Genomic DNA, 21,915 nt, shown 5'->3' on the forward strand with positions numbered 1-21,915 from the left:
TTAAGGGCAAAACAAAATGCAGGAATGTATGTGTCATTGGTGTCCCAGAAGGAGAACAGAAGGAAAAAGGGGCAAAAGCAATAATAGAGGGAATTATCAATGAAAATTTCCCATCTCTTATGGAAGATATAAAATTACAGATACAAGAAGCTCAGTGTACCCCAAACAGAATAGATCTGAATAGGCCTATGCCAAGATACTTAATAATCAGATTATCAAACATCAAAGACAAAGAGAGAATCCTGAAAGCAGCAAGAGAAAAGCGATCCATCACATACAAAGCTTGCTAAGACTATGTGCAGATTTCTCAGTAGAAACCACGGAGGCAAGAAGGAAGTAGGGTGACATATTTCTCTGAAAGAGAAAAACCACCAACCAAGAATTCTATATCCAGCAAAACCATCCTTCAAATATGAGGGAGACCTTAAAATAGTCTCAGACAAATAGACAATGGCAGAGTTTGTGAACAAGATACCTGCTCTACAGGAAACACTAAAGGAAACATTGCAGACAGAAGGGAAAAGATAGGAGTGAGATGTTGGGAAAACAATTTTGGGAGACAGTAACACAGCAATGTAAGTAAACTGAACAAAGATGACTGTGAGTATGGTTGAAAGAGGAAGGTTAGGAGCATGTGGGACACCAGAATGAAAGACAAAAGGTACAAATATGTTTTTACATGAGGTAGAACAAATGAATGCCAACAATGCAAGGCATTAAAAATAGGGTGGGATTGGGGGGAAAATACAATCAATGCAAACTAGAGACTATAATTAACAGAAACATTGTATTATGCTTCCTTTAATGTGACAAAGGCAATATACCAAAGCTAAATGCATATAAGAGGGGGACATAAGGAAGGGGTATGGGACTCTTGGCATTGGTGATGTTGTCTGACTCTTTATTCTACTTTAGTTTAATGCTATCTTTCCTTTTGTTGCTTTCAAGTGTCATGATTTTTTTTCTCGCTCTCTTTCTTTTTTCTTTTTCTTTTGTTTCTCTGCCTTCTTTGACTCTTCCTCCTTCTTTGTGGAAGAAATGGAGATGTCCTTATATAGATAGTGGCAATGGTGCTGAATACATAAACACATGACTATACAGGGAACCAACGGTTATTTACTTAGGATGGAATGTATGGTGTGTGAACAAGACCATCTTAAAAAAAATGGGTTGATGATAACCTTGAGGGTACTACAGTGAGTGAAATAAGACACACACATAAAGACAAATATTGCAGGGTCTCACTGATATGAACTAATTATAATATGTAAACTCATAGAAATGAAATATAAGTTACCAGGATATAGAACAAGTCTAAAGAATGGGGAGTGGTTGCTTATTATGAGCAGAATGTTTAACTAGCATAAACTTAAATGTTTGGAAATGGACAGAGGTGATGGTAGTATGTTGTGAGAATAACTAACAGTGCTGAAAGGTGTGTGACGGTGGTAGAAAGGGGAGGCCCAGAGTCACATATGTCACCAGAAGGAAAGATGGAGGTTAAAAGATGGGAATGTATAAAACAGTGAATCATAGTGGACAATGTCCGTGATTAACTATACAAATATTAGAAATCTCTCTCACAAACTAGAACAAATGTATGACACTATAACTAGAAGTTAATAATAGAGAGGCATATAGGAAAATACATATATATACCTATTTCAAACTATATACTATAGTTAGTAGTATTTTAACATTCTTTCAACAACAGTACCAAATGTACTATACCATAACTATGAATCAATAATGGAGGGGGATGGTTAGGGGTATGGGGGATTTGAGTTTCCTTTTTTTGTCTTTATTTCTTTTCTGGAGCAATGAAAATGTTCTAAAAATTGGAAAAAAAAAATTGTGGTGATAGATGCACAGCTGTATGATGGTGCCATGGGCAATTGATTGTGCACTTTGGATCTTTGGATAGCTGTATGGTATGTGAACAATCTCAATTATATATATATAAATTGATATAAAATTATATATATATAAATTGATATAAAATTATATATATATACATTGATATAAAATTATATATATATATAAATTGATATAAAATTATATATATATATATATATATATATATATAAAAGTGGAATCACACACCAAAAAATACAATACATAGTACTAGCATTTATAATTACCGAAATAGTTAACTTTTCCTGAGGTCTTCATTTCTTTATGGTACTTTGGTTCACTGTCTAATATCCATTCTTTTCAGTTTGAATAAGTTCCTGTAGCATTGCTTATAGAGCAGGTCTAGTAGCAATAAATGCCCTCAGATTTTAGGTCTCTGGGAATGTCTTAATTTCTCCCTCATCTTTGAAAGACAGTTTTACTGAATATAAAATCCTTGGTTGGGAATTGTTTTCTTTCAGCACTTTAAATATTCCATCCCACTGCCTTCTTGCATCCATTTTCTGGTGAGAAATCATCATTTAATGCTCTTGGGTTTCCCTTGTACAAATCAAGCTGTTTTTCTCTTGCAGCTTTCAGTACTCTCTCCCTGTCCTTCACAGTTGACTGACTACTATGTGCCTGGGTATGGTATTTTTTTGTTTTTATACTGTTTGGGGTTCACTAGTCTTCTACAATGTGCATATTCATGTCTTTCGTTAAATTTAGAAAAGCTTTTTTCCAGTATATCTTTGAATATTCCTTCTGCCCTGCTCTCTTTCTTCTCCTTTGGGGACTCCTAAAATGTAAATATTGGTACATTTGATGGTGTCCCACAGATCTCTTAGGCTCTGTTCACTGATTTTTACTCTTCTTTTTTCTCCACCGCCTGAATCTTTCAATTGTCTTCTCTTTGAGTTAACCAATTCTTTTTTTCTGTTAGCTCCAATCTTCTGTTGAGTCACTCCAGGGACTTTTTCATTTCAGTTTTGTGCTCTTAAATGTTTTGTTTTTTAATTTTAAAGTTTCTCTCTCATTATTGAGATTCTCATATTGTTCATTCATCATTTTCCTGATATTCTTTGGTTCTTTCTCCATGTTTCTTTGATCTCCATGAGTATATGAGGTATCACTTTTTAAAATTCTCTGTCCATACGTATGTCTCATTTTCTTCATTGACGGTTTCTGGATATTTATGTTTTCCTTTGGATGGACCATAATTTCTGGTTTCTTTGTCTTATATCTTTTGTTGCACACTGTACATAATAATTTTAATATATTAATGTGCTAACTTTGGGATTTAGTCCTGAGCTCTCTGTTCATTACGCTTATCCAGATATTGATATGACAGAGATTTCCTTGAGTGCTGGAGCTAACAAAAACAAACAATCCAGCACACACACACACACACACACACACACACACACACACACACTCACAAACTTTGAAAATTGGCTCTGAGTTGGTTGGTGCTCTTCCTCAGAGTTCTTTGCTATTAAGAAAACCAGTCTGAGGCAAACATGAAGTTCAGGGTCCTCTTTTTCTTTTCTGAGCTTGTGTCTTACCCTGTGCTTGTGCTTTATTGTAACCTTAGGAATTCTCCCATTTATGGGAATTCCAATGCTCCCTCTATTCTCTATGAAATGTTTTCCCTTCCAAGTGTTCTATTGTTTGCCTTATAGCAAGTAATCATTTGCTTCAGGCTGCTCTGACTTAATTTTTTCATATACTAATTTAGCTATCCAAAAGCTGCTCTGTCTGCAAGGCAAGTTCAGGGAGGGCAAACCAGAGATAATATTCCTGGTTCAGGCTTTCAGGCTGCTACTCATAGAATGCCGCCAACATACAGGCACTCCAGTATGCACATGAATTACTCTGCTCCCTCCAGAGCAGGGCCCAGGACCCACAATGGGAGCACAGGCCAGCTCCACACCATGCTGCTGAGAACATGGGAAGGGGATCAACGAGGCACCATGAGCTTCTCCTACCATTTTAAAAGCTGTGTTTTCTTGATTCAACGGCTCATCCAATTACTGTAAACCTTTAATTGCTTTCTGGAATCTTGAAGAAGATGGCTCTGCCAGTTTTGGGTAGTTATTCAAAGATTCTGTAGGAGGAACTATACCCTGGAACATTTTACACTGCCATCTTGGTTGACTGGAAGCCATGAGACCTCTTCATATTTTACAAATACTTAGGAACATTGTCTTAGAGTTTCCTGACAAAAGCCACATACATAACACCTTTGCTCCTCTAAAACTGCAACACCAAATGGAAGTATTACATGATAGGAAGTATAATGGTTTTCCTAAAAGAATTCTAATGTGCCCTCCATATAGGCAACACTTTCTGAGGTTAATTGAATGAACACTTAGTCCTGAACTCCATGTGAACAAGAACTTTTGTCAATTTCATTATGGAATTAATTAGTAGCTCCCATATGGACAGAGAAGCTAGTTTAAAATCCAAGACATTTTAAAAACAAAGATGCCTATTGTCCTCACTCTTAAATAAAAATAATGGCATACCATACAATAGTATTCTTGAAGCTTATTTTTTGTTAATGACTTAGGTCTTGTCCTAGAGGGTTTAATTTCTGACAATCAGTGGAGCATCCTTATGAAGGTTTTACTTGAGGTAGTTTCTCAGCATAGTGTAAGTTCCTGGTAGTAAAATCGGAAGCTTGTTAAAGAGAGTTACAGGCTTGAACTGCTGAGAATTTGATTCAATAGGTCCAGGGAGGAACCAAATTTTATTCATTTTTTACTAACATCCAAGGTGATACTGATGCAGGGGCTCTACATGTAAGAAATATTGCCTAAATATAGGGTGACAATAATATACCCCTCATTATTGTTTTCCTTAGATCTGTCACAGTGCCAGGCAGTTAATAGGTGTTTAACAGAAGTTGGATGGATGAATGTATGAATGGATTGATGGAAGAAAATAATTAAGAACAGAGAGTTTAAATGTCCTGTCTGTGGTTCGGGGAATACAGTCAGGTCTGGTGTCTTGACTTCAATCTAGTGTTTTTACAACTACATGTTGTTGTCCTAAGGTATTTCTCATATAATGGATAAAATAATGCCTGGAACTTTGTAAATGGTCACTAAAATATTGTCTCCCAGTTTTATTTTTATGTGAAATAAAGAGAATAATAGTACAGAATGGTGAGAAGACCCAGAGATTAAAATCAGGGAAACCTGGTTTCCATGGTTGGAATGAGGAGCATCAGCTCTCTCACTTGCTAGTTGTCAGACTGAGCAAGTCTCCACCGGTCTAATTCTTCATAATAAAATGGAAACAATACACATCTCATAGGATAGTTTTGTACATTAAACAAATCAATACATGTAGAGCACTTACCACAGTTCCTGGTACACAGTGAGGGTTCAATAAATTATTTCTATTATATTGTACAAAAAGAACATCATATGTCATTGTAAATCAATTGAACTCAGTGCTATTTCCTGTATATGTAAATAGAAAGGTTGCACAGAACTATTCTAAACTAGTTATGTCTTGATCCATCCTAAAAGGGAGGGAAATCACCTTCGCAGATGCTAAAGATGTAAAAATAATTCCGAATGTCAGATTTGTACAAACAGATCCTTTCCTATACAAATTTTCCAAGTTATGATATCACATGCAATAAGAAGATGAGAACAGGAGGTGAGAGTGTAGAAAGGGGCAAAGATACAGAACGATGCTATCATTCCCAGGATCCATCTAAGGATAACACTGAGTACCACATCCCCTAAAACACTTCTTATAAAAGAATATTATGGGTGATTTCAACCTCATTCAGCTATTCGACAGCTATTTAGTGAATTCCTACTATGTACCAGCCATATTTCTAGGCACTATGCACACAGAAGTGAAGAAAACAGAAAAAAATTCTGATTTCATGGTGTTTAAATTCTAGTAGTAGGAAACAGGCAGAGAAACAAATAAGTAGACAATGTATTCTTCCAGGTCTGTGATAATAAATCAGAGAAAGGGAGACAAAAGGCAGATGTAACCAAGAGTGAAGTTTGGCCAGGGGAAGGTAAGGGAGTGAATATAACCATATGCCATGGAATCTAAGTAAAAGAGAAATTAGGACATGAGCAGGTGCAGTGAGGGATAGTAGAAACAGGATCAATGGAATGTAGTTCCCAGATGCACTGAAGAATTGTTGAAGTTGGATTGCTTTCCCCCAAAGGACACATTGAGACAAGGACTTTTATTGAGAAGTATGTTTCTTATTTTCCAACCATATTACATTTCCTCAATGATTATACTCCGATTTTCTGCTTGATAATATATTCAGTTTTGCAAATAAGTAGATAAATACTCACTTTGACTCTTAATTGGAGAACAATTAAGATGATGAATTAGAGATATTAAGTTACTTTTCTTTAGCAATTCATATAGGTTACAATTGTCAAAAATGTAAAAATCAAATCACAAGAAACCCAGGAATGCACATCCTTTGATTGTATCTCCATTGGTTCCACACATCCCCTTTTCTGACTACTTCACATCCTTTACTAATCCCTAAAATTTTTCTTCAGGATACCCTGGATCTCCTGGATCTGCAGGTTAGTCATCAGTGAAATTCTGTACATGTTTAAACCTCTTTTCTTAACATTCCCTTTACCTTCATGTTGTTGCTGAAACCCAACTCTTACCCTCAGAAGAGACTGTTCTCTCTTCCACATTCCTTTTACAACTGGGCTTAGAAGCAGCATAAGTGATTCTTTGTCTCCCCATTGATTTTTCTTAACTATTCTCCCAACCCTCCTTCTCAAAATCACTGACTCTCATGTCATCAAACTATACTCAACATTATCCCTCTTTGTTGCTTTTATCTATGGTTTCCTTGGTCACTTTTTCATAGCTTTCAAAGATTTTCAAAGATTTTTAGTTCTTGACTGTTCAACATCACTTATCATAATGACTAGTCAATTGTATATACTCGCAGATGTTCCTTCCAAAATTCGACACTGTAAGTTCCTTTATCTTTCTTCTCCATTGACGTTATCTACTACTCATTGGCATTTGGTCCCACGGTCACACCCTTGACCTTGTTATTACCAATAACTGCCACCCCTTCATAATATCCAGACAATAAAAATGATTGAAGTTGAGAAGAGAAACTAAAAAGAATTAAAAAAAAAAAAAAAGTGAACAGAGCCTAAGACCCCTATAGAACACCATCAAGCATACCAATATATGCATCATGGGAGCCCCAGAAGGAGAAGAAAGAAAGAAGCAGAAGGAATATTCAAAGAAATAATGGCACAAAACTTCCCAAGTTAACAAAAGAGATGAATATACACATTGTAGAACACCAGCAAACCCCAAATGGGATAAACTGAAAGAGCACCATGCCCAAAAACATAGTGATTGCTCTGGTTTGCTAGAGCTGCTGTTATGCAAATTGCCAAAAATAGATTGACTTTTATAAAGGGGATTTATTAGGTTACAGATTTACAGTTCTAAGACCATAAAATGTCCAATCTAAGGCATCAACAAGAGGATACCTTCACTGAAGAACAGCTGATGGTGTCCAGAACACCTCTGCCAGCTGAGAAGCACGTGGCTGGTGTCTGCTGGTCCTTTGCTTCTGGGTTGTGTTTCAAAATGGCTTTCTCCAAAATGCCTTTGGGCTTCTGTCTTGGTTCCTCTCTCTCAGCTCCTGTGCATCCTTCCTTCTTTCTCCCTGGGCATTTCTAAGCATCTGGGGGTCCTCTCTCAAAGAGCTGAGAGACAGGAGCAAAGCAGACGCCAGCCACGTGCCTTCCCAGCTGACAGAGGTGTTCTGGACACCATCAGCCATTCTTCAGTGAAGGTATCCTCTTGTTGATGCCTTCGTTTGGACACTTTTATGGCCTTAGAACCATAAATCTGTAACCTAGTAAACCCCCTATAAAAGCCAATCCATTTTTGATATACTGCATAATGGCAGCTCTAGCAAACCGAAACAGTAGTCAAACTGTTGAATCCTAAAGACAATAAGAGTGTTCTTAAAGCTGCAAGCAAAAAGCAACATGTTATGACAAGGGAGTCCCATTAAGATTAAGTGCCAGTTTCTCATAGGAAACCATGGGGTCAAGAAGGCAGAGAGAAGAAATACTAAAAGTGCTGAAAGAAAACAATTGCCAACCATGAATTTATCTGGCAAGACTGTCTTTCAAAAATAAGGGAGAGATTACCACATTCCCATATAAACAAAAGCTGAGAGAGTTCACCATCATTAGACTTTCCCTGAAAGTAATGCTGAAGGGAATTCTTCAAAATGAAATGAAAGGACACTAGGCAGTGGACTGAAGCAGCATAAAGAATAAAGGCCTCCAGTAGAGTTAACCATATGGATAATTATAAATACCCATACTATTTATTCTATTTATTGGTATTTAACTACACTTTCTACTTCTTACAGATTCTAAAGTGCAAATTCATAAAAAGAAATGATAAATCTATGATTGTGGGCATACAATGTATAAATATAAATTAAGTAGAAGAAAAAAAGATGGAGGGAAGGAGGGGCAAGAAACAGTGCACGTGTATGCTATTGAAGTTAAATTGGCATGGTGGACTGAATTGCGTACCCCAGGTTGGACATGTTCTTGGTCTGGGTGTGGACTCATTGCAAATAAGATCTCTTCAAGATGTTATTTCAGTTGAGGTGTGACCCAACTGAATCCAGCTGGGCTTTTATCCAGATTACTGGAGTCCTTCATAATCAGAGTGAAAGTAAGTTGGAGAGAGAAACCAGGGGAGCAGCCAGAAGCTGGAAGCTGACAGAACCAGAAAGAGAAAGTAAAAGCTGCTGCCATGTGCATTACCATGAGATGGGAAGGCCAAGGAACACTAACATTGCTGTTCAACCAGAGTACCAACTCCAGGGGGGGAATGAGACCTTCTAGTGTCTGAACTGTGTGCCAATGAATTACCACTGTTTAAGCCAAACCACTGTATGGTATGTGTTTTAGGAGCCAAGAAACTGAAACATTTGGTATCAAATCAAAGGGGTTGTTATAGATTTAGTATGTGAAATTCAAGCCCCATGGTAATCACAAAGAGAATACCCTAAAAACAATACAGAAGGAAATGAGAATGGACTTAGAAGGGTACGCTAAGAAAAATCAAGTATATATGAAAGTAGGCATTAATGGAAGATTTGGGGGCATAAAAGGTGTAAGACTTACAAAGACCAAACAGCAATATGTAAGAACAAAGTTCTTTAAGAAGCAGAAGGATTCATAAAATGGCTGGACCCTGGGAAGTATAAGGAAAGGGAAATGAGATGAGACTAAAGGGGTCAGTTCCATGAAGGAACAAGTTAAGAATGCCTGGGGATTAAAATCCAGAGTTTAGAAAAACTCTGATTTAGAAATGATAGAAAAGGAAGAGATGAATATACTGGGTTTGGGCTGCTATCCTGCACATATAGTTTTTAACTTGGTGTGAGAAATGCTGACCTGGATCACCAACTGCAAGGTGATGAGGAAGTCACTAGAATAAAAATAGAGAAAAGCTAAGGGCAAACTTTTGGATAATATCTTTTGGGGCTGTGAAAACAGAGATTGTGGTTAAAGAATGGAAATGGAAATGAGATTGAACACTTCCCAGGAAAGACTACGTCAAAAATAGACTTCACCAATGAATGGCTACAGAGAATGGAGATAAATTAAGAAGAATTAAGGAGGTTGTATAATCATAAGGCCAGAGTGTCAAAAGGGTCAAGAACCTGGATGTTCTAGTTACTGAGGATGACAACAATGGAAGGGATGGAGAAGAAGATTTTGAAGCAGGTGCTGAAGTCATTGAGAAAGTGGACAGCATTTCTCTGAGGACTGCAGATGACAGAGATGCGAAGATGATGCAGATTGTATGAGGTTTGAAGGATAGTTTTGGAATTATGGCCAATCAGTGGTGGGGAGGAGCAAGGGGTATGCAATGTCTCTCTCACTCCAAACACATATGCTTACCAGGAGTTTGAAAAAGTCCAGAGTTCATTGTAACATTTAATCCTAAAGAATAGAGATAATTTGGAAATCAAAACAAGGGATATTTCAGTGAAAATTGTTACTAGGGATTTCACTGAGAATTTATAGCTTAGTTCAGTAGCAATTCCTTTAGGGTTTCTTCATTTTTGTTCAATAGTATTCTGGTTATCTATTGCTGCATAACAAACTACCCCCAAATTTAGCAGCTTTAAAGACAAATATTTTGTTACATGTCATGATTTTGTGCGATAGAAATTTGAGCAGGTCTCCGTGTGGCATCAACTAGTAGCAGGGCAGGTCTGAGTAGTGAAAGCTGACTCCACTGACACTCTGGATATTTTGGTGGGGATGGCTGGACGACTGGTCCCAGCTGGGCACCTTGCCCTCCCCATTCAGTCTCAGGGTCTTTCCACATGGTCTCTCCAGGGTACTTTGACTTCTTACATGGTGACTCAGGGCTCCAAGAGCATGTGTTCCAGAGGCTCGCAGAAGCTGCAAGCTTCTTATGACCTTGGTTTGAAAGTCCCAAAATATGACTTCCACTCCACATTATTGGTTAAGCAAGTCACTAAAGACCAGTCCAGAATAAAAGGGAGTAGAGGAATAAACTTGACCTCTTGATGGAAGGAACAGCAAAGAATCTGTGGCCATCTTTAATCTGCCACACACCTGATAAATTTGTAATGCCTCATTCCTTTTAACCATGCCACAAACCTTCACTCTGTGAAATGATATTCTCAAAGGTGTGTGATTTATTCAGGGAGAAAGCAGAATGGGGTATGCAGTGGTTGGAATTATGCACCCCAGAAAAACATGTTCGTAGATTTGGTCCATTAATGTGGATATTGACTCTTATAAATGGGACCTTTTGATAAGTTACTCCAGTTAAGGTGTGACCCAGCTGAGTGAGAATGGGCCTAATCCTACTGCAGAAAGCCTTATAGGGAAGGTCACAGAGAGAGAGAAGGCCAGAAGCTGAATGTCAACAGAACTGGAAGAGAAGGGAGAAGCCAGGAGGGGCTGCCGTGAGCATTGCTATGTGACAGAAAATCTAAGGGTCAATGATTGCCACAGTCTTCCAGGAGAAAGCATTGCCTTGAAGACACCTTGACTTTGGATTTCTCCTAGCCTCAAAACCATGAGCTAATAAATTCTCATTGTTTAAGCCAAACCATTGCATGGTTTTTGCTTTAGCAAAAAGGAAACTAAAACACAGTGGAACCCAAAAGGGAGCATGTAAACTTTTCTCCCACCTTTTCTTCTTCTTGCTACCTTAAATGCATATATAAAGGTTGGAGCTTCAGAAGCTATTTTACAACAGGAAGTCATTTTGAGGATGGCTGCTATGTACTGAGGAGAAAAAAGCAGGTAGTTGGAGTTGAGTCACTTCAGAGCCTCCATAACCACCCTGGATTGCCTGTCCCCAGATTTCTTTCTTTCTTTTTTTTTTTTTTTTTTTTCATTTTTATTGAGATTGTTCAGACACCATACAATTATCCAAAGAGCCAAAGTGTATAATCACTTGCCCCTGGGTACCCTCATACAGCTGTGCATCCATCACACTTAATTTTTGTTCAATTTTTAGAAACTTTTCATTACTCCAGACAAGAAATAAAGTGAAAGATGAAAAAAGAAAAAAAGAAAAGGAAACTCTAGTTCTCTCCTATCCCTAACCAACCCCCCTCAATTGTTGACTCGTAGTATTGATATAGTACATTTGTCACTGTTTATGAAAAAATGTTGAAATACTACTAACTGTAGTATATAGTTTGTAATAGGTATATAGTTCTTCCCCATATGCCCCTCTATTATTAACTTCTAATTGTATTGTCATACATTTGTTTTGGTTCATGGAAGCGATTTCTAGTATTTGTAGAGCTGATCATGGACATTGCCCACCATAGGATTCAGTTTTATACATTTCCATCTTTGACCTCCAACTTTCCTTCTGGTGACATATATGACTCTGAGCTTCCCCTTTCTGCCTCATTCACACACCATTCAGCACTGTTAGTTATTCTCACATCTTGCTACCAACACCCCTGTTCATTTCCAGACATTTAAATTCATCTTAATTGAACATTCTGCTCATACTAAGCAACCGCTCCCCATTCTTAAGCCTTGTCCTGTATCTTGGTACCTTATATTTCGTGTCTATGAGTTTACATATTATAATTAGTTCCTATCAGTGAGACCCTGCAATAATTGTCCTTATGTGTCTGGATTATTTCACTCAGTACATTGCCCTCGAGGTTTTGTCATCAACCCATTTTTTTTTTTAATATGGTTTTGTTCACTTACCATACATTCCATCCCAAGTAAATAATCAATGGTTCTCTGCATGGTCATACATTTACGTGTTCACCACCTTCAGCACTATCTATATAAGGGCATCTACATTTCTTCCACAAGGCAGGAGGGAGAGTCAAAGAAGGTAGAGAGGCAAAAGAAAGAGGGAAAAAAATGACAGCTAGGAAGCAGCAAAAGGAAAAATAACCTTAAATCAAAGTAGAATAAAGAATCAGACAATACCACCAATGTCAAGTGTCTAACATGCCTCCCCTATACCCCCTCTTATCTGCATTCACCTTGGTATATCACCTTTGTTACATTAAAGGAAGCATAATACAATGATTCTATTAGTTACAGTCTCTAGTTTATGCTGATTGCATCCCTCCCCCAATGCCTCCCCATTTTTAACACCTTGCAAGGTTGACATTTGCTTGTTCTCCCTTGTAAAACAACATATTTGTACATTTTATCACAATTGTTGAATACTCTAGATTTCACCAAGTTACACAGCCCCAGTCTTTATCTTTCCTCCTTTCTTGCGGTGTCTCACATGCTCCCAACCTTCCTCTCTCAACCATATTCATAGTTACGTTTGTTCAGTGTACTTACGTTGTTGTGCTACCATCTCCCAAAATTGTGTTCCAAATCACGCACTCCTGTTTTCTATCACCCTGTAGTGCTCCCTTTAGTATTTCCTGTAGGGCAGGTGTCTTGTTCACAAAGTCTCTCACTGTCTGTCAGAAAATATTTTGAGCTCTCCCTCATACTTGAAGGACAGCTTTGCTGGATATAGGATTCTTGGTTGGTGGTTTTTCTCTTTCAGTATCTTAAATATATCACATCACTTCCTTCTTGCCTCCGTGGTTTCTGCTGAGAGATCTGCACATAGTCTTATTAAGCTTCCTTTGTATGTAATGGATCGCTTTTCTCTTGCTGCTTTCAGGATTCTCTCTTTGTCTTTGACATTTGATAATCTGATTATCTTGGCATAGGCCTACTCATATCTCTTCTGTTTGGAGTACGCTGCGCTTCTTGGATCTGTAATTTTATGTCTTTCATAAGAGATGGGAAATTTTCATTAATTATTTCCTCTATTATTGCTTCTGTCCCCTTTCCCTTCTCTTCTCCTTCTGGGACACCAATGATACGTACATTATTGTACTTTGTTTCATCCTTGAGTTCCCGGAGACGTTGCTCATATTTTTTCATTCTTTTCTCCATCTGCTCCTTTGCGTGTAGGCTTTCAGGTGTTCTATTCTCCAGTTCCTGAGTGTTTTCTTCTGCCTCTTGAGATCTCCTGTTGTATGTTTCCATTGTGTCTTTCATCTCCTGTGTTGTGCCTTTCATTTCCATAGATTCTACTAGTTGTTTTTTCGAACTTTTGATTTCTGCCGTATACATGCCCAGTGTTTCCTTTACAGCCTCTATCTCTTTTGCAATATCTTCTCTAAACTTTTTGAATTGATTTAGCATTAGTTGTTTAAATTCCTGTATCTCAGTTGAAGTGTACGTTTGTTCCTTTGACTGGTCCATAACTTTGTTTTTCTTAGTGTAGGTTGTAATTTTCTGTTGCCTAGCATGGTTTCCTTGGTTATCCAAATCAGGTTTTCCCAGACCAGAACAGGCTCAGGTCCCAAAGGGAAGAAATATTCAGTATCTGGTTTCCCTACAGGTATGTCTTAGGGAATTGCTCCACCCTGTGATGCCTCAGGTCACTGTGCTTTTCTGCCCAGCAGGTGATGCCTGTTAGCCTATAATTCTTGACTGGTGTGAGGAGGTATGGCCGTGTTCCCCCAGGCCCTGGGGTCTGGTTCTGAATGGAAAGGGCCCCACTCCTTTCCTCCTAGAGAAGACAGACCCCCTAGGTGGAGGTCATTAGTATTTCAATGGTCTCGCTCTCTGCTTGTACTGTCTCCACCCTTCCCCAAGTCACAGCCCTGGAAACTGGAAATGACTGGGGCTTTCTCCACTGAGCCAAAAAAGAAACAGATAGTCCCCTTCAGACCCAGTCCAAGGCGACCCTCCGGCTCTCCAAGGTCAGTCATCACCCAAAGCCTCTGTCTGTTTTTGGGGCTGCGTACCTGTAGTGAGCAGTTCACACTCACTACTTAAAACCCCAGTTGGAGCTCAGCTGAGCTGTATTCGCTTGCTGGGAGAGAGCTTCTCTCTGGCACCACGAGGCTCTGCAGCTCGGGCTATGGGGGAGGGGGTTTCATGACTTGGATCCACAGGTTTTACTTACAGATTTTATGCTGTGTTCTCGGGCATTCCTCCCAATTCAGGTTGGTATATGATGAGTGGATGGTCTTGTTTGTCCCCCCGCAGTTATTCTGGATTATTTACTAGTTGTTTCTGGTTTTTTGTAGTTGTTCCAGGGGGACTACTTAGCTTCCACTCCTCTCTATGCCGCCATCTTGTATTCTCTCCCCAGATTTCTTTTACCTGTGAGAGAAATAAATCTGTTTGCTAATAATAGAGATCCAAATACAATTTTTTACATGAGATAATTGTTTAAAGCAATTACATTTGTATCTCTGTTACTGACAGTCAAATGCAATTCCTAACTAATAAAATGACTATTAGAAGACTGATAGTTTTTTAGTTTTCCAACCTAGGATACTTTAAATAACTCAGCAAACAAACAACAAAAAATAAACAAGTAGCACCAAAAATACTGTCTTCTATTATCATCACTTTATAAAACCCAAAAGCCTTTTGATGTCAACTAGATAGGAAATAATATTTAAAAATAAATTAATTTTAAAATTAAATAAATTAGCTGGATGAAATATTTATTAGCACTGGTCCGGATAAATTGAGAACCACTACAATGTAAAATGTGACAAGTTTAAACTTCACAAAGCAAGATACTGTTTCAGAATCTTTAGAGAACCCTCTAAACCTAACAAATGAATTCCGTTCTCTTTGGTCTGTCATTTAAATCCTGCCTTCTTTGAATGGGCTCTGTTTCTTCAGCCTTCCATTGGTGACTTGTGAACACGGATCCTGTGCTTTAGTCTAACTACTCTCCTTGCTGTTTCCAAGGATGTCTCACGCTTCTGCTTTCCTTACACCATTTGCCCCATACACAGACTCCCATAACTTCAAAATCCTCTCCATCCTACTTGGTCTGGATTATATTAAGACCTACTATGTTCACTGTACCTTTAAAAATAATGTGACCCCTTCCTCCTCTGATTTGTAAGATGCCTCCCGTTACAGTGAGTTAAGCACGTGATTTGACTCAGACATTAAAAACGTAGTTTTGGAGTCAGACAGAATAGGGTTGAAATCCTGGGTTTATTACTCAGTAGCTCTACGCTCTTGTGGTAAGTACTTATACTCTTTAAGTCTCAAATTTCACGTCTGTTAATTAAGGGGTACAAAGTCCTTGCACTTTTTCCTCAACAAAATTCCTTTAATGAATAAAGTAAAAAAGGGGTCAGTGTATTTTACTCTCTCTCAGATAGCATCAAAATATTTCTAAATGTTCATTTTTATGAATGGCCTTATGTATTCAGGGTATAGCCATGTCACTAGAAAGACATATTCTCTATAAATCTGGTGAATTAAGTATTATCTTCTTCAAGAGTTAAGACTATTAGTCTTCTTTAGATTATTTAGCAGAGACAGGCTGAAATCATGGCTCGCTTAAATGGTGGTAGATTATTGTTTCTAGCCCTTGTCAACAGAGTTTTTAATCAACAATTTTGGATATAATTTGCCAATAAAAGTCAAAGTCCTATCATTTATAGCTTTATAAATTATAAATTATTATGACCACATATGTGTAGAAGACTATTCAGAGAAAATATAGATTTCTGATAATGTTGAATTTGGGGAATCCAAAGAAATCCCAGGGATTTGTTGGTTAATCTTTTGTCCTTTCAGAAATTTGCTATTAATCATTAGAAATAAAGTTTTCCAAGATTCCTGCAGCTGTTTCAGATTGGAAGTGGTATTGCCCTGCCAAACAAAGTCTAGGGCTTTAAGAGCCCATTGCATTTAATAACAATGAAAGGAGGGGAAGAAAATATCACCAACCTGGATTTGGGCCAAAATGAATGGGCATTAAATTCCTGCTGTTTTATTCTTGTTTTGGACAGAAAATGGTGTAGGTAAAATAATGAAAGCTTTTCATCGTCTAAAGGGAATTTAATTTGCCTAGAAGCCTAAGCTGTTTCTGAAATGTAGTGAGGAAGCAAAAAGTTAGGATAAGGGAAAGTTTGGGGAATGGTATGGAAAGAGAAAGAAGTCAAATATTGAAAGCTAAATTTGTACATGCACAGTTTAATGGGTCTTTGAAAGCATTGCTATGTTTCCCTGCTATGTTTTAGAGTTTTTCATGAGTGAATGGCATCTTTCCCCAAAGCAGGTTTAACCTCTACTGATGAGGATACAATCTAATCTCCTGCAAGGACTATATTAGGAAAATAAAGGTAGTATTATTCCATATGGTTTGAAAGTGAATGGAAACTCTACCCCAGCCCCATCAAGATCGGTTTAACCACTGATGTAAATTACTCGTATTTGGTTATTGATGTCATATGCTAATATACTTTTTGAAGCAAAAGCAGACAACTGGTTCAGCTTTGTACTGGAGTATACAAGGGCCTCAGCTCTGTTACAAGCTTGGTGATCATGGGCAATTCCTTAATGCCTCAGGCTTAATTTCCCCATCCATAAATAAGCAATAATACATAGGTTGCCAGGTTGCAAGGATTCTGTAAAGTGACGAATATGATTTCTGTAACATGGAGGAGACAATAAATGGTAACTATACATTTTCTAGTGTTCAGATCTGAATAACAGGTCTTAAAGAGGACTTTGATCAAAAAACTAATATATTTCTACATACCTAAAGTGGCAGAAACTTAATGCATACAGCTCTGTAGAATAAAGAGAGTTAAACTGATAAAGGTTTTCACCCCCTTCCACTCTGAACACACACATAATTCTGAGTTATCTTCACTGAAGTTATTCCTATTCACTTGCCTCTGCCAAGTCAGCAACAGGGAAATCAAGGTTGATTCTTCCTTAGGCCTCAGATATTTTTAATATTGCTACCAAGAAAGCAATAAGAAATGAATAGTACCAGCTTGGAAGTTCTAAGAGGAGGAAAACTATTAGGCAAAAAGCTTTTCTGCACGTGATCTTTATTTTGAAAGTACACTGGAAATTACAGAACTTGCCTCATCTATTCTGCTAGCCTCCAAAGTTAATTGAAGCTAAATTATATAGTACAAACGTAAATGAGGAGACTCCTAGGAAACGTTTCCTATTCTACATGCCAACTTTGAGAATTGCAGAACTGAATAAAGTTCATCTGGGTCATAAATAAGATAACGATGCAATTAATTCTCTACAATTTAAAAAAGTTCATCTTTCCTTCAAGTTCCTGTCTAGGATCCAATGAGGAGTAGTTAGGAACAGACCAGTGGGACTAGACCCTAATTCTTTGTAGAGTAAATAAAATGGCTTTCTGTATTCTGTTCTGATTCATGTATGTGCTCTGTTGTATGATAGAACAAATAAAACTTGTTAACTGTCTCTCCACAGTATTCTGATATTGCTTCATTGTTCTCTTTATTTTTACGTGATCATAAAATATTCATTCTTTTCAGAAAGAAAATATAATCATATCATGGTTATTTTTTCTCACCTTTTTTTCACCTCCCCTGTCTCTAAACTCAAGGTTGACTGGAAAAATGAATAAATAAGTTCCCAAGGAACCAAACCCTGGGCCTTTTGATGATACAGAGGGAATCCAGATGTTCACCCTGCCCCCCACCTCCTATAAAGGGTTTCATGGAATTTTGTTGCTGGTCCTAATATGGCTCCTAAAAGAGAGTTTCCTCCTGCAGTTTTACAGTTAATAGTAAATTAAGTTTCCACCTTTTGTTTCAAATAGGGAAAAGCGTGTCTTTCAGGGCTGGCTTGTTACCTCTACTGACTTGATTGTACTTTCTCATCTTTACACTATCACAATATGACATCCTGTAAGAAAGCCTTATAATCCTTTCTTTTAAAATCTGCACTTTTGTGCCACGGGCTAGCTACATGTTCACATTCTGTTCTGCTGACCTTTTAGAGGAAGCACACCAGGATGGTGACCAGCTAAGACAGCAGATTGTAAGATGCAGTTTGTTTTGAGGTAATTTAGTTTATCTCTATGAAAATTATTTTTTCTTGGCTAATTTTATACATGATTATCAGAGTTGAAACAGGCTACTTTCTCCTAGCATTTTTTTTCAACTTAAAACATGTATTTTAAAAGTTCATTTACTAAATATAAGTTTGGCAATGAATAAGAGCATTCACAAAACCCACTTTTTATAATTCTCCAGCACAATGAACATTTCCTCATATGACCCCACCCTTACTGGGAAATAACTGAATGAACAATTGAATCCTACCTTATAGCTGTAAAGTTAGAAAGTACAAGAAGTTTTTAAAAATGAAATTCTTATCACAGGTCTCCAAAAACAAGCATTAAGACTCTAACTGTATGAATTCAAGCTCAATAAATAAAAACAAAGAATGTGTAAATTTTAAGAAGTCTCAGAAAATGAGAAGGGTGGGAAAGAGAGATAATCCCCAAAGCAGGACCCTCCTGCATTAGAAGAGGAATTTGAACAGGAAAGTCAGTAAAGTATATTAGTTTAGTAATTGATTTCAGGAGACAAATCATTCTGAACCTCTGTTTTATGGATGAATGAAATTCTGAAATTTGAGATAGGTCTTCATGAATTTCAGGGTAGTAACTAGTGAATAAAAAGCACAGCTGGGACCCTTGCTAAAAAAAAACACACAAGTCTGGATTTTTTAGTGAGTTCATAATGAAGGCAATTCTTAGGATAAAAACATTTTAGAAATTTAAGACTGGTTTAAATTTTATATGTTTGCATAACTGACTATGGAAATTTAACATATAGTATTCTAGTTGCAGAAAATAAAAAGAAGAAAAATTAAAAGAATGTATAAACTATCCTAGGTAAAACAAAATCTCTGTCCAAGTTTTCTGAAAATATAGGCTATGTTTGACGAATAGAAGGTTTCAATTATTACACTCTGGCTTTGCCAAAAGAACAAACATAAGCAGACAGCTGAATTTATGAGACTGTCAGTGTCATTTTACCTAAAACAGAGCTTCTCTCCTAGATCTTTTCTCACCCTCTGAGATAGGAGATTAAGATGCTATTCTCACATTCTACGATAAAGGATTAACAGTTTTCCACTGTTATTTCTCATTCTTTATAGCTCAATTACAATGCTCCATTGAGAATATATTACATGTAAAACTATAGGAGAAATATCATCAAAGAATTAATGAACAAAAGATGTAAGAAAAGAAAACTCTTTGAACCACAGAATATATTTATAAAGTCTCCACATCACTTACTTAAATATTTTAGATGGTTAGAAATAATATGAGGAGAGTTGGTAGAAAGTAATTTTTGTACCAGACATGTCAATCACATTGCATATCTTGCCCTAAGCCCTTCTTGAGAGTGTGGTCATGGCCAGCTCCATTGTGGACCACGAGGCCCTGCCCTGATGACAATGGATGATTGGACCAGGGATGGCACCTGTCCCAAGGATTGCCAATCTATAGTTGGAGCAGAAGCCTATCACAATGCCAAGAATGAAATGCCCTGGCCAAATAATAAGGAAGGTGGTAAGTATCTAGACCTATCTGTAGATCTTTCTCTCAGGAATTTGACCCAGGAATATGAAAAGAAACAACTAGACAGCAACAAGAATGAAAGTGAATTGATACAAAAGGAAGAAGACATACTCAGAAGAGGTGTGGAATGATAATGCTGCGGAGGTACACAGAGCTGCCTGAAGTCCAGAAGATCTTTCAGATCCAGTATCAACAAGAACACGCTTAGATTCCTGCCAAATTCTCTCTATTATTGTATTAGTTTCCTAGGGCTGACTTAACAAATTACCACAAACTGGGTGGCTTAAGACAACAGAATTTAGTCTCACAGTTCTGCAGGCTTGAATTCTGAAATCAAGGTGTCGGCAGGGCCATGCTCTCTCTGAAGGCTCTAAGGAAGAACCCTTCCTTGCCTCTTCTTTACACATCACTCTTTTCCTGTTTGGTAAATTCTTCCAACACACATTCATAAATTTCTCTGCGAAGGTGCTTCTTTCTTTTAGCAAGTGGCAAAGGTTTAAGTTTGGTTAATTCTTACTGAAGTTTCTGAAAGTGCAAAATCAACGAATCTCCTCCAGCAAGGAGCTTTTTTGAATATTGTTGAGGAGACAGTTTATTCTACTGTGACTGAGAATATTTCTATTCTTTTATTGCTGTTTCTTACAAAATTTTGCAACATTATTCTAATAAATGTAGACCACTAGTACATTAACACTCACATACCACACATTAACATGAAAATACATGTTTAATTCATTAAAGATTAGCATACAGAAGTACATATAGCAATTACATTCTTCTGAAGAACAGAAATGTTGAGACATGGAGAGTTCACTCTTTTGCCTAATGTCAGCTGGTTAATGAGGGGCAGAGCCAGTATTTGAATATAGGCTGTCCAGCTCCAGAGTTCCTCCTCTTAGCCATTACACTAAAGCTGCCTTTCTCTCTTTTCTTTCCATTTCTTTAAAAAATCTTGTCTTTTGTAGTCTGCATCTTGACAAATCTAGGACTACACTCATTTCTTTCTTTCTTTAATAGTTTTTAAGACTTCTTGGGATTCCAGAATCTGTGGGTTGGTGTCTTTCATCAATTCTGGAAATTTTTAAAACTATAATTTAAGATAGCTGCCTCTTATTGTTTCTAGTCACTCCTTCAAGCACTTTGATCAGATGTATGTTGAACCTTCTTGATCTATCCTTCATGCCTCTTAAACATTCTTCCAGATTTTCTTTCTGTGCTACATTATGGGTACTTTCTACAATTAGGTCTTCCAGGTAAGTATAAAAATATTTAAATAAATATCTTCAGCTATGTCAAATCTTCTGTTTAGCACTTCCAATGAATTTCTAAATTAACTTACTACATTTTTCATTTTTATAAGTTTAATTTGATTTGTTTTATGACTACTCAATTTTTATATTCCTTTGTTCCTTAATTATACTTTTAATTTCTTTCTTTATTCATTTAAACATTGTTTAAACCATAGTTTATATCTGTAATTTCTACTATCTTCAATATTTTCAAATCAGATTCTATGCTTTATTGTTTCAATGACTCATTCTTAACGATTTGTTTCCTTGTGAATTTAATTGTTTTTAACAGTGAGATCATGTACCTCAGAACCTTATCTGGGGGAATTCTTTGAGATGTAGGTTAAAATTTCTTATCTCCAAAGAGAGTCAGCAAGTGCTGCTAGTTAATTTTTCTGATTATAAAAGTTCATGATAGAAAAGTAGAAAGCACAGAAAAAGCACAATGATGTAAATGGGAATATCTTTATAATCCAGCCTCTCAAACTTAGTCCCAGCACTATTTGTTGGAAGACTATTCCTTCCCCATTGCATGTATGTAGCACCCATGTCAAAAATCAATTGGCCAAAGACGTGTGGGTCTATTTCTGGTCTTTCAATTCTATTCTACTGATCTATATGTTGACTCTTATTCCAGGTTTTGTCTTTTTGTCTTACTCATGCATGTGGCCCAGGCTCTGGGCTCTAGGAGACAGAATTACAATTTAAGGAAAAACTCTGGCTATTATTTTAGCTCCTCATAAATTCCCTTACTTTT

At 37.2% G+C, this 21,915-nt stretch overlaps 1 long non-coding RNA gene across 1 annotated transcript in view; it reads right to left on the minus strand.

Moving 5' to 3' along the window:
* Positions 1–14,574: 14,574 nt before the first annotated feature.
* The window catches only part of LOC119508153, a 155,589-nt gene continuing 148,248 nt past the window's right edge, over positions 14,575–21,915 (minus strand). The window contains exon 3 of the long non-coding RNA XR_005211407.1: positions 14,575–14,624. This is a non-coding gene — a long non-coding RNA (uncharacterized LOC119508153). The remainder of the gene's footprint in view (positions 14,625–21,915) is intronic.

The sequence above is a fragment of the Choloepus didactylus genome, chromosome 13 (genome assembly GCF_015220235.1).
Source record: "Choloepus didactylus isolate mChoDid1 chromosome 13, mChoDid1.pri, whole genome shotgun sequence".
NCBI classification, from domain to species: domain Eukaryota; kingdom Metazoa; phylum Chordata; class Mammalia; order Pilosa; family Megalonychidae; genus Choloepus; species Choloepus didactylus.